Genomic DNA, 14914 nt, shown 5'->3' with positions numbered 1-14914 from the left:
CGTATAGGAGAGGCTTTACCCGGCGGCCCGGATTGGACTGGAGCACTTTCCGCTCCTCCCACTCTCTCCTGCTCAGCCTGCGGCCCGGAGCCTACACACACACACGCACGCACGCCCCCCCCCCCCCCCCCACACACACACACACAGCCTGAGCGCACTCTGCTGCCACAGTGCACAAACACACACACACACACACTTCCAGTCACAGCGAAATCTTTAACGTCACCTTCCACATTTAGTCAGCCTTGTGCAATTCAGGCTGTTTTCATGCACAGAAAAACAGTCAATCTTTAATCTGGTCTCATACTAACATCTAACTCTCAGTCTACTACAGAAGTGATTGCCTTTTCCTCCTGTTTGGATTTCAGTTTAATCCATGGAATTCACAGAATGCTTCAGAAAAGTTGAATCATTCCAGATCAAATTTGACCAATTTAAACATGTTCATAGTGAGCGTGGGCTTCGAAAAACAGTTGCAAGTTTGATTTTATGAGTTAAGGTCACGGTTTTGGTGCAAAGAGTGACTGGCTGTTGTTCAAGCATTAGAAAACAAACAAAGTGATGAACAGAACTTATAAGAGTGATGGATCATTGGAGCTAACCTACAGACCTTAGACTGATACAAACATTAATAAAGAAATATTATGCTGACAGCATTTATGTTTACTATTGGGCATCACATTCTCCAAGTTAAAAAATATATTTTAAAAAATGTACATGTATACATGGGGAAAATTTTGAGTTTTTAGCTTGCTGTTTATATACATGTGCTTCTACAGTGATCACAATGATGCCATGTTGAATTGATAGTTTACTATATATGTGTACGGATATAGATAGATAGATAGATAGATAGATAGATAGATAGATAGATAGATAGATAGATAGATAGATAGATAGATAGATAGATAGGTCACCTGTTTTAGCTACATATTCAAACATTTATTTCAAGTAAGGACTTAATTTAAATGGACTTAAGCCTATTAAACAGCATTGTTGATCAGTTTATTCTTTCTTATCATTATAATTCATATAGGTTATAAATTGTGTTAATTGCAAAAATCTGTTAAGTAATAATATTGGCCAATCGTTTATCCTCGGATCTGCACACCTATTAGCTTCTTAGTGCAAAATCTGATTACAGTTTTGCCCCAGTCTAGTGTGAAAAGTCTGCTGATAGTCAGATAGATAGAAACAGTATATATACAGTATATATACATATATAAGTTAATAGATCTTATGTCACAGAAAGCAGAGCAGCTCAGATGACTTGAGTCGTCTCAGGTGTCCTCGGGATGCTTTTCAGGGTGGGGGTCCTCTCCTTCTTCTGAGAAACACTGAAATACTGACCTGGAAAATGAAAGAGTAGATCTCTGTTAGACCACCACTGCACTGTACAATGCTTGACCCACTGTAGGCTGCAGGGTCTTTAAGGATGTGTTTGATCTAAAGTTAAACTTCTTGTGGTCAGGGTTTTAAATCATGAAGATGGACAGCTGTAATGGATTTTAAATATACCAGCTAGAAATGTGACAGTGTTTCCATTGTTTGGTGTAGCCTAGTGTGCCGTAAATTAATTGTTTCATCGTGTTTCGAGGCCCATAGAAATCTTTTACTGCATTGTCACTGTTTAACTTAAAACCACGTGTAGATTTAATGACACGGTGAACATTTGGAGACTTTATAATCTTAACTATAGATTACTTGTAGTGACTTGTTTTAGTGCATTAAATAGGCAATTGTTACATTAATAACTGATACCTTTCAGTGTCTGATTTACACAAAACAATGGCTGTAAACTGTTGTCTTTAGCTCACCTTTTACATTTTCCCACAACTGGCTTCACATTTAGATAACATTAGTGGCAAAATGGTGTAGCATCATTAGTAAGACGAGAGAGCATATTTAATTACTTGTTAGACATCTGATTTCCAGTAAAAGAGTGATGAATGTTTAACTTTAAAAGGGAGCATCTGAGCGCTCATTCTGTTTTTGATGTTCTGTCAGTTTGAGTACCAGCAGATTTAAAACCCAAATGATCACAGCGGTGAAGCATGGGTGATGAAGCCCCACCGGGTCTGCTTTGACCCTGGACTGACTCCTGGTGACCTGGTGTTGTGCTCTGTCGAATTTCACCAAAATGTAACAAAAAAAAATCATCATGTCATGAATGTGCAGAAGTGAGTGTCTGTCCTCTCAGTGCTGAAAAGAGCCACTGCTGTCACTCACTGTTAGCATCACAACCCGTCTTCAGCGTCTGTCATTAGAGTGGTTTTCTAAGGGGTAACACTGTCGGAGCTTCTGTCAGCCTGAGCGAGGTAGGAGAGAGGCAGGTGTGGGTGAGAGGCACTCTCACCCCCGGTCTCTTTTAGCCTCTTTAGCTGTGGCCCAGGGAGAGAGAGACACAGAGAGAAACAGAGAGAGAAACTGCCCCGAGCACATCTCCACTGACCTACATTTCATCTGTCGCTTTTTTCCACTCTTCTTTTTTTTTCCATCTCTTATTTCTCCTGTACCCCAGCTCCATAATTGTGATGTAATGACCAAAGCAAGCGTGATAAAATTGCAGACTGGTCAGGGTGAAGCACTCTTGAAGACAGGCAGACAGAAGAATGACATGAAGAAAGGAAGAGATGGTGGAAGATAGACAGAGGGGGGTTGACATGAAAAGAGGGGTTAGTTGGTTCTTGAGAATACAATGAAGGTTTCTTCCCGTTTTGTCAAAGCAGTAAAATGTGTCTTTATGTGATCTGCGTGCTGCGTGGACTTGAATCCATCTGAGGGCTAGGGACTCCATTAAGAAGGATTACCCCTCATTGCCAACCATCCAGTGTTCTCCCAAAGCTACAGAGATAGCAGAAAAATGACTTTAAACATGACCAAATGTGTACGTCGTCTGTTCGGCGAAGATGGAAAAAAAGGACATGGAGGTTGTGTCTGATGAGCTCTACTGGCGTGTAGGCTGCTCTGTCCATATGGTGGTAAGAGGGAGGAAGGGAGCAGACTGGGCCATGCCTGAGGGCTGAACTTGGAGAAGGAGAAAGCAGCACTCTGCTCCAAGATGGGATCTCAGGTCCTTCTGCCTTTATGTTTCGCTGTCTGGTAATGCTGGCAGCCTGATCACTCACTGCCTCTCTGTCTGTCCGTCTGTCTACCTGTCTGACTGACAGTCCTCCGGCCTCGCGGCTTGTCGGGTCTATACTACCTGCATGCCTGGCTGCCTGTGAATCTGTTTTGTGACCATCGTGCCTTCTATTATGTTTTCATGCTTTCTTTCAGTTTTTATGCTCTTAGTAATTCCCTTTATTTCAATTTATCTCTCCATTCCTCTTGTAACCCCAGGAGGTTGGCATCTGTGGTTTAGAGAGCTATATCTCAACTATTTTTGAATGTACTGTCATGAAATTACTGATATTAATGCCCTCCTCTTGGCGAAGCTGGAATATCTCTGCACTTCATTGATCCTGGAAAGCTGCATAGGAGACCATTCACACAGCTCACGAATCTCAACAACACATAGTGGTTGATCCAACATGCTGGCCGGAAATTCCTCCATGTTTGTTCCACACATGTAGTGTGTCTTTAGCACCATCACTGGGAAATTGATTTCCTCAACTGAAGTCCTTCATGTTGGACATGTTGTTCTGTCTATGTACACAAGTGTAACAGAAACATGCATGGACATGTTCAAATGACCCCATGTATGTTCTCTCATGTGCAACACCAAAGAAACATAGTTAAATTCATGGAAATAACTTTGCTTCTCTGTCTGGTGCCAACATCAGATCAATAATTTATTGATACCATTCTGTAAAACAGGATGGTCTGGCTGCACCTCATTGTCATTCTGCTATAGGAGATAAAACCAATTACAGTCATCTTGGGGGAGCTAAGTGCAGCATATAACTTCAGTGTTCCCTCAAAATAGTTTTGGTGAAATATTTACATGCAGAGAGGCAAAAACTAACTCACCCAAAGAATTATCAGGGATGTCTTCCTGTGCGAGCTTAATCCTTGGCTAAACCTGAAATTTTCCATGTGGTAGGTTGATAGTTTAGAGGTTGTTGTTTCCATAGTGAGGTGGATTCTGACAACAGTCACACGTTGATGGCAGAAGGAGAAGAGATAACCGGACAGGAGATGTCATATCCTGCTTTCTACATCAGGAGAGTCAGACCACAGTTCAATTTTAACGACACGTCCATCAGCATCATCTGTGTTTAGCAAATGCTAGCATGCTAACATGATGAGGAAAGTCCATCCATCCAGTAGCTATACCCACTTTATCCTGCAGAGGGTTGCACGAGGCTGGAGGCTATCCCAGCTGGCATTACGCAAGAGGTGGAGTAAACCCCGAACAAGGTGCACACAGCCGTGCACGCTCACACTTACAGGCCACTTAGAATCACCAGTTAATCTAGCATGCATGTTTGTACATGGGAGGAAGCCGTAGCACCCAGAAAAAAACCTCACACAGGCATCGAAAGAGCCTGCAAACTCCACAGAAAAAGGCCAAGTTCGAAAACCAGGTTTGAACCCATGAGATGACAGTCCTAACCCCTACATCATCGAGCAGTCCTATACTAAGATAGTGAACACTGTGAACATAGCATCTGCTAGACGTCAACACATTTGCACTGTGATCTGGCATTTTGCACAACTCAGACCTCACAGGACAAAACTCTTGTGGCTGTAGACTGCTTCGGTCTTTGAACTTTTCATTCTACATCACATGCAAAGTCTTCTTCAGCCATTCATACTTCTGTTGCAGTCAAATGACACTTAATGCATCACAGTGGCTCATAGTCATGAATGTATTTTAACATGCTACCTGCTGAGTTGTTTTTTTTTTGGAGGAGCAGACAGAAAATGCGTCTTCAATATCCCAGGACACAGGACACCGGCAATGAAGATATGATTGTTTGTTGAAGACAAGAGAAAACAACAAGCAGGAAGAGAGCAGGATGTGCTAGCCTTGTTTCTGGTAAAGCTGTTCATTCATACCGCTCAGTGCTGCCCTTGAATCGACCACTAGGAAGTTAACTTATATATAATTAGATAAGTTTCCCTTTGAAAATAAGAAATTAGGCCACAGGTCTCTGAGGAATCTCCCTCTCCAATCTGACGACATGTTCCGCACTGCCTCTTATTTTCCCCTGAAACAAGCAGGTGATTTTTCACTGTAAAACTATATATATGAGTGAGAGAGTGTGTGTGTGTGTGTGTGTGTGTGTGTGTGTGTGTGTGTGTGTGTGTGTGTGACTTTGTGTGCACAGAGATACAAGCAGTGTACTCCTGTGTCTGTGTCTTCAGTCTTTTAGTTTACTTTATTATATTTTTCTTACACACACACACACACACACACACACACACACACACACACACACACACACACACACACACACACACACACACACACACACACACACACACACACACACACACATATATACATTAATATATATACGCAATACACTTTATCTGAGTACAACCCCACATACCTCCAAGACAGGCTGTTTTGCTGGTATGAAATAAAGAGTTTCTTCATTTTTTCTATTAGCCCATGCGACAAATTGTCTCACATATATTGCCTCTGTGTAATGTGACATTGACACATTGACATATCAAGTGAGAGCTCAGAGAACGAGAAAAGAGACCCAAAGAGGGAGAGATGAGAGATGGAAGAAGAGGACAGAGAGAGAGTGAGAGAGACAGAGAGGGAGAGATTGAAAATACACTTGAGAAATTTGCCGAGAGATACCACAAGTGACATAGGCAATTTCTGTAGAAAAATTACTTCATCATAATTTCAATCCCAAAAAGAATTGAAAGGAAAGCCCTGAAGGAGGAAGGCCAAGTCACCTTGAGAGGCATTAGGGGAAATGCTTACCCACCACACACACGCTGAATATGGTTCAGTACAATTTCATTTCTTCATGCAAATCCAAGACGTTATCCTCATGTCTTTCTGTAATGACTTACTCCATTATTTGTATTCGACCACTTTGTCCGCGCCTCTTTTTTTTTTTTTTTTTTTTTTTTTGACGCTAGTGTTTTACATCTGTGTTAAGTGCTCAGAGCCTGTGGAGTTAAAAATATACAACCTATTAGTCTGGCTGCTACTATTACTAGCATCATCTAATCAAAGCTTTATATAGAGCCAGTGGTTCAGACAAACAGTTTCATGTCTCTACCTCACTGTGCCAATCATCAGATTTTAATTGGATTTCTCTATTATCAGTTTTTTTTCACACAAAGCCATTAAGATATTAAATCTAGTTTTACTTTGAGTCAGTCATTTTCCCCTTCTCTCCTCTCTCCTTGTTCCTCTTAATATATATATATATATATATATATATATATATATATATATATTTAAATACATTTTTTTTGTCAGGCATATCGAATATGCCTCTGTAGCCCGAGGCTCTCTCTCAGAATAATTTAGTCGTCGTTGATTTCTCTGGGAGAGCTTAATAAACGTTGACGTTGAAATGGGGAGGAAATTGCAAACTGGGACTGTATGAGGCTTTTATGTTCGGGGGCTACTTGATAGTTATGTTGATTTTGTGAAGCGGTTCGTAATGATATAAACCAACGGAGGATACAGCAACAGCTTTCCAAATCAGCCTCTTCAGTTAATATTCACAGATGGTTAGTGAGAGACGGGTCGACTTAAAGTGAAAACCTTCCAGACATTAGTCTGTATCGAAGAGGAAAACTGTGTGTGGTCTCATTTTGGTGTGCTTGTCTGTGTGCATGTTACTCTTTCAAAATCATTTCAGGAACATCCTAGACAGTTTTAGTGTGTACGATGTCAAATAATAATAATATTTCAAACCCTTTCTCTTGACCTGTCGAGCTTCAAAGATTTCTTTTTTTCAGCTGCACATTAATGAGGCATCACTGGGTTGATTTACAGTAATCTGTCTCACCAAAACAAACAGATTTATCTTTCATAACCACTTCATCTCCTGCCTTTCCTGCCCCTAGCCCCTGACCTCTGATCCCTATCTTGTCTATAGGTGTCTATAGTCCAGGGGGCTTTTCTAGAAGACCAATAATGGAGCCCTGGGGGACGCCACCCAGAGATCCTCTTAATGTCTGTTGCATAGGGACAGCACTAAGCATTATAATCTGAAGGGAGGGGGAGCGATAATGTGTGTGTATGTGTGTGATGATGTGGTGGGGGTGGGGGTGGGTCTGGCCCAGCATGTTTTTAACCCCTCCCTCGCCCACATCCCCATCCCCTCTCGTTAATCTGGAGTCTAGCATGTGGATTAGTGGACACTCTGCAGCACCACTGTTTGACAGAACACCGTGTTTCCTACAGAGTATATAAGATTATGTCTTTAAGCAGTTTACATTCACAGCTCTGTGAGAATATTGAAGTTAGCACATTGGCTAATGACATCCTATGCAATCAGAGGGCTGCTGTTATGCTGTGGCTTGATGCGCATGTACGAATGCGGGAACACATTTTGACATGTTGCCTTTCGGTGTGGATAAAAAAAATCTCACAAAACGCTCACAAGTGCTATGAATTTCTCTCTTTTCTTTTGTTTTAGCTTCATATAGTAGATGCCAGATAACACCCCTCTTCCACCACTCCCAATCCCCCTACAAACACAAACACGCAACTTCATCATGTTAATACAATCATCACCTTTAGCTCCTGATGGGTGATTTGGCATCTCTCTTTGTTTGGGCTGAGGTAAAATGAGTCTGTTAGTCTGTTAATCCATCAGGATTAAGAAACAACAACAATCCCCCATGGAGTGTGTGCTGTGCATGTGTGTGTGAGAGGGAGAGAGTGCAGTACAGTGTGATTCCATGTCTGAATGGGCATTTCTGAATTTTGATTCTGACACTTCACTGGTTCAACATTTCCCCAGAAAGAGGTAAAAATCAACTAAGAAATATAATTTGAAGGTTTTAATACAGCAGTGTGATGGGATGATGATGGTGATGATGTTGGTGATGTGTAGGAGGAGGAGAAGAATGGTTGTTGAGGGAGGGTTATAGGATAGAAGAGTGTAGGGATTAGTTGATATTTCCCTGGCATTACGTACGCTTTGGCGAACATCTACTTAAGTCCTGCCTTATGCGCCACTGTCTGGAACACACACACAAAAAGCCCTCTGTCCCATTCACACACACAAAGACTATTAGTACAGTCCAGCTCATCCTCTCAATACGCAGAAGAAAAGAGAGAAAAACATGTTAAGTCTTTGTCCTCTTCTGTCTGGCCCTATTCATTCTCCCATACATGGGAGGAAGAGTAATGGGGAGAAGAGAAAGAAAAATTTGGAAAGACATAGATGATGATTTGTCCATTGAGGTTTATGGTTGAGATGGTAAACACTAAGTTACTTCAGAGGGGCTTTACTGAGTCTGGATGTGTACATGTGCAACAAAAGGATGGCTGCTGCAGCTAAAATAATAGGATTGTATTTACCAAATCGCTGATGCTCCTGGAGACGTTATTTTCTACTGCGTAACAATAGAATCGCAGGTTATACATACACACTGGTGAGTTTGAAAGTTCATGAATGGTTAATTGGTGACTGCCCTCTTTATTAGCAATGGAATTCGACTGAAAATGCAATCACAAATTCATCACAATAGCTATTTACATAAAAAATGCTTGAAATATCACGCAAGGGCGGTCACATTAGCGAGGGTTTGATGCAGTATGATGCATCTTTCAGTGTTTTTCTAAGATATTATAGTGATAATCTAACGTGGCTGTCATCCTTCTCCTGGGATTTTTTCCAGTGCTCTCCCCTCTCTTTCTTTTGCTTTACATCCTGTACTTAGCCATCGCTCTCTCTTTGCTTTAGTGGCTGCCACTTCCAATCTCTCCTCTCCTCCTATCCCTTCCCCCTTTTAACTCATTCTGAATTATCCATAGCCGAATCGCTCCCTCGCTCTTCCTCTTTTACCCCCCCTCTCCATCCCCCTCTTTCCTGTCTGCATGTTCGCCCGCTCGCTCTCTCTCTCGTTCCAGTCTTTCCTCCCTTTTCTCTCAATTTGCTCACTTACTTTATGGCACCCTTTCACTTTCTGCATCTTCTCCTCGCATCTCCCACCCCCCTCCATCACTCTCTCTCTCTCTCTCTCTCTCTCTCTATTCCCTTGCTCTTCATGTCTCTCTCTCTCTCTCTCTCTCTCTCTCTCTCTCTCTCTGCTCCTCTATGTCTCTCACTTAGTGTAACTGTAGGATATAGGTCAGCAGGGCGGCTTGGCTGACTCGTGTCTAGACTCAGCCTCAGTCTTGGGGGCATGCAGTCACACAGCGGAGCACATTGACCAGCACAATCACCGCAACACACTGGAGCTCCATTGACTGCCCGACTGTGGAATGTGTGTGTCCATATCTGTGGAAAACACACACACAGGAAGCAAAAAAAAACAAGCTGTGGGGCAAAGTTCTTATAAGGAGGCTTCACAGCACGCTGGGTATTACCGAAAACATTAACGCCATCTGTGAAGAAAAAAACAGAGTGGTAGAAATGTCAGTGTAAATGCCATTAGTTGGGAGTTGGTATTTAGAAACAGGGCATACATGACCACAGGGCTCTTCTTTAAATTGATCTGAAATTTTCGACCGTGCATGAATGCAAATCCGGTGCTGATGAAAGGACTGTTAATGCGGCATTATGGGAAGTTTCCTTTGTGGAGATGGATGGATGTTATAACCCAAAAATATGAAATGGAAATTAAATTGGATATGGGATGCGTGTGGCGGTGGGAGCGTCTGTGTGAGCTGAATGCACCGTAACTATGTCTGTGTCAGAGTGGTTTAAAAAGGGGGGTGGGCAGCTGTACGGCAGTGGTTGCTGCAGGGTGAAACATGCTGTGGGGAAGGGTAGATGGGTGACGGTGTTTGTGTGTGTTTGCATTGCTCCCGTTGTGAGGACATAATGCCATTCACACAGTCGCACCGAGGGACCCTGTCTCAACTCCTCAAGATGTAAAATGTTTAATTTAACGATGAAGATCTGATTTAAAGTCAAGTTTAGATTAACGTTAGGTCAGTTGTCATTGGGGTGTGTATCTGGGTATGTAAATCAGCCGAATGTCCTCTGAAGTGATGCAAACATGTCCGTGTGTGTTTGTTAGGGCAATGATTCATTCAGCTGAGTCTGTGTTCCACCCCTCCTCCTCTTCATCATCATCACCCTCCTCTTGCTCGCTCTGTGGTCCAGATGTGATCCCCCCTCTTTCTCCCTGGATACTGATTCAGTCTCTCCATCCAGCCCCGCCAGCCCTCCGTCTCCCCAGCCAGACCAATGAGGTGATGGGTGCAGGAGGGGAGCATGCAGTGGGTGCACATTAGTTAGACGTGGCATACCGAGCCTGTAATAATCACAGCCCGCTGAATATTGCAATAGCAGCAATAACCTGCGTTTAGTGAGCATGGTGCTTCACAAAGTGCTTAAAACAGTGTGTGCCAGACATGCTGCTCTATCTGTGTTTGATTTGTGCCTCCTCGTTTTAATAATAGTTTAGTCAAATGTTGCTGATTATTGTAATTTCTATGTTTTGTTTTGTTTTTTTTAGTCTGCCTGGTAACAGAAATGTCTTTATTCTACCATGCTGAAATATTGATAGATGAATTGGATTATACGTATGTGTGTGTGTGTGTGCAACGCGTGTGCCTTGTCAGCATTCACGAGTGCCTCAAAGTGTGTGCTGAGACTTAAAGTGAGAGAAAAGGGAATCTTTACATGGCTCTTTGGGAGATAAATCCAGTCTGTGATGTAGCTTCATGTTCACCTCACTCCCAGCCCATAAATAATGTTACGCCTCTTGTCTTGCCCTTGTCTGCCTCCCTTTGACTCGACCTCACCCAGTGTAGTTTCTTTTTTTTTTTTGGCTACGCTTTCACTCCCGTTTTCTTCCCCCCCCTCATTTGAAAACTTATTAAGTCGCTTAGTGAGTCAATCATAGCCTCTTTCTCCATAATCCCCCTCCCAGCCCCTGCCTGTCACTCTGTCTTTCCCCCTTTATCTTTAAAGTCTTGTGGGTTAAAAGCACCAAAGAGCTTTCTTTTTTTCACTAATGAGAAAACCTGCTGGCAACTTCAACTCTTGCCTAACATGACAAATGACGTGCATGCAGGTACACACACACACTCACAAACACACACATAAAAACAGCGTCAGGTACGACACGATAACGCACAAGTGGGTTTCTGTTATTTCTGTTGTTTTGAAAATGATCTGCTGTTTTACTAAAACTGTTAGCTAATTACGGCTCTTTAGCTTGTGTACAGTAACATCCTCTCTCAAAGAATCTGAAACCATTCAACTATGGATTTACGCACAGTTTGTCACATTATGTAAACACATGCATGCATGCACAAAATACACACATGCATGGCTGGATGTGCATTTATCCTCCTCGCATATGGAAATGTTCAATGTGGTTTTGCAAATACAAACACAAACATTTTCTCCGCACACCTCACTCAGTCCTTGTTATATCATTCTGCAATGATCCTTTCATTACACTTTTACTAAAAAAACATCAGAGAAAAACAACGGTACAGCACCTTTGTTTCTCTCTCTTTTCTCTCGGAGTCTTTTTTCGTACCTCTTGCCAAAACCAATTTCAGCCTCTTTCTGTTGGAGAGGGTTGAGATACACTGAAATCAATGGAAGTGTGACTGAAAATCTCATTACAGGGCATTATGAGGGAGGCATGTTGTGATGATTATTCTGCAATATCACCTTTGCAGGCACATGTAAAAATAGTGGCGATGGAGGACACCATGCTAGATCCTTCTCAGCAAGATGTAATCAATCACATCCTCTTGATACAAGAACAAACAACTTGACTTTCAGGGTGTAATATGGGGTGTTTTTTATTACCCAGTGTTAACATGTGTATGTGTGATAGGAGACAAAGGTCATAGATTTCTTACTAGTATGAGCTGGTTTGAACAGCTCACTCTCTTCACTGAGATCCTGTTTAGTCTTGTAGGAACATGTTGTTTTGAGTTTCCTGATTACAGATTGTACAGTGGGTACGGAAAGTATTCAGACCCCTTGAAATTTTTCACTCTGTGTCATTGCAGCCATTTGCCAAAATCAAAAAAGTTCATTTTATTTCTCATTAATGTACACTCAGCAGCCCATCTTGACAGAAAAAACAGAAATGTAGAATTTTTTTTTTTTGCAAATTTATTAAAAAAGAAAAACTCAAATATCACAAGAGGGTTTTTTTCTGTCAAAATGGGGTGCTGAGTGTACATTAATGAGAAATAAAATGAACTTTTTTGATTTTGGCAAATGGCTGCAATGACTCAGAGACGGAAAAATTTCAAGGGGTCTGAATACTTTCTGTACCCACTGTAAATTTTACAGTTTGAGAGGTCAAGCTTTTCAATGTGGAGATTTGCTGCTTTCCTTGTTTCAGTTGTCGTGAGTGGAATGGTTTTGTTGTTTTAACTTTCGGTTGTTTGATGCAAGAAACTGAAAATGTCCTCTGTGGCTCTGGAAATTTTTTATAATTCACTAAATGATAAGCACTCACAAAAAAAGGTGGCAGATTATTTTGTGAAGTAAATAATTGTTAGTTACAGTCCGACTTGACAAATTTTCAAAAAGTAAGTGGCAGTCTATGTGCAAACATACCCTGTATCAAATAAATGTTATGAATCTAGTCATTTCTGACTTGCCCCTTGTAGCAACGTAAAACTAAATACATATCCACTGCTAGTGATTACCTATCAGGGGAAGGTTTCAAGTCTCTGTAAGGTTTCAGAGAACATTAAAATAAAGTGACTAATGGCTAAGTATTGAAGGAAATTAAAGTATATTTTGGGAAATTGGCTTATTTCCTTGTCAAGGACTCAGTGAGACAATCACCACTTATATGTCTTTAGGGTAAATATGAGTTGTGATCAAATAGTGCAGAGACTGCACCAAGCTAACAAGCTTAAGTTATCTGATTTAAATTTAGCCACAATTCACATCAATATAGTCCCTTTGTGCAGTAATTTCACTGCTTCCAGTGTTCCTGCCACATTTGAATCCCTTCCTGAAAGTCTCATTCTGTAAGAACATCAAGCACCTTTGGTGGCACGCTGGATCTTCTCCATTGTTCAAGAATGGGCCTTTAATTTAAATATCATTTGGGGAAGACGAAGAAGTCCCAGAGACACAGATCTGGCAAACAGGGCAGGTTGGGAGTGATGATTGTTTTGGTGCAGTTAAAACCATTGTGAGCAGTCAAGTTGTCATGATGGAGCACTCAGCTGTGATCATGCCACCATTCAGACTGTTTTTTCAAACGTTTCCCCTCGAACGCATCGTGATGTTAGATCAGAACGTGGCAGTCCATTGTGAAGATTAATGTTTGGTCTTTGTGTCATTGTCATAGACCCAGCTCTCACTTCCATAGATGATACTCAGGGTGATGGTAAGGTCATCGGCTGTTGATGGAGATCTTTGCAAACTTCAACACGGTGCTACTTCTGCACATCATGGTCCCTCCACCTATTTTCCATTCATCCAGAATCAGATGCTGGTGGCAGCAGGCTGAGCAGAGCGCTCCAGATGTCCATCTTCCCAACAATGCTTTCAAGTTCCTACTGAAATTTTAAAGTGTTGCCTTCAAGAAAGGCATCCTGGAGGTATCCTAATCAAATGCCAGGACCACCTCAGCTGGTGGAGCAGTGACTCTATTCTAAGCTTCACCTGGAGGTCCAAGCTCCTGATTTGTTTCTAAGGCTGAACCCAGCCACCCTATGAAAGGACTCATTTTGGCTGCTTGTAACCACAGCCTTATTCATGGTGCTCATCTGGTCTTTACCCAGAAGTTGCAGACATAGGTGAATGTTGATATGGAGATCAGTCAGCAAATCAAGAGATTTGGCACTCAGCTCCATCTTCACCTCAATGGTCCAGTACAATGCCAGCAATAATGCTCTTTGTACTCATTCCCCATTTTTCATTCACTCATGAGCAAGATCCTGAGATGCTTCTTCACTTTTTTGCAGCAACTCACCCCAACGTAAAGGGAGCAATCCACCAGTTATGGACAGAGAACCATGACTGTCCCAGTGTGTGCTAAAGGTCCTGACATGGTGAAGCCATCACTATGTCCACAGTGAATCTGCAGATGCATATTTGCAAATAATCTCAAGAATGTGTGTGTATGTTTCAATATTGATGGTGAAACATCACACAGATTCCTTTTTCACAGGTTACTGCACACACTTTTCGTACGTTCATGCCACGTGCTTTGCTTCGATCACACCTCACATCTAGCTTAAGGGAGCAGCCAATCATTTTAACTTAAAATAAACACTGGAAACATGAGGACACAGCTTGGCTGGCTCTGTGTAAAGGTCTCACATTCATCTAACAGCTGACCTAAAGTTCACTAATTAAAATTTGAAGTCTCATTGTTGAACCTGAAAACCTACTAAACCGCCCGTGTAGTATTCCCCAATGTCTTCTCCAGTTCTGTTTTCATCTCTGAGTCAAAACATATCAGACCAGAAGATCTTCTGTCCTACTAACCCCGTGTACTGCTGTAGTATGATTTATATGTGCGTTTCTATGTGCACTGATATAACGGTATAGCTCACCCTATTCTCTGCTTCTCTTCCCCTTTCCCATCTCTGTCTACTCTCTTTATACCATGTTGCCCCAGGCACCACTGTCACTTCCCATCATGCTTTGCTCTGTGGTGCGTTGCTATGTTTCCTTTTTTTCTGCCTGGACAACACTACAGAATTCCTCATTATCAATCTTTATTTGAATACGAGATTGTATTTTACTATGAATTTAAAATTGAAGAGACATTTCACTTTTAGATGTGTTCATGCTTTTTCCAACTAGTGATGCACAACATTTATTACTGTGACGTGTTCTGGACTGTGTGCAACGCAGCAGCA

The sequence above is a fragment of the Acanthochromis polyacanthus genome, chromosome 7 (assembly GCF_021347895.1).
Source record: "Acanthochromis polyacanthus isolate Apoly-LR-REF ecotype Palm Island chromosome 7, KAUST_Apoly_ChrSc, whole genome shotgun sequence".
Lineage (NCBI taxonomy): Eukaryota > Metazoa > Chordata > Actinopteri > Pomacentridae > Acanthochromis > Acanthochromis polyacanthus.
The sequence above is the reverse complement of the archived record's forward strand: the minus strand, read 5'-3'. Positions refer to the sequence as shown.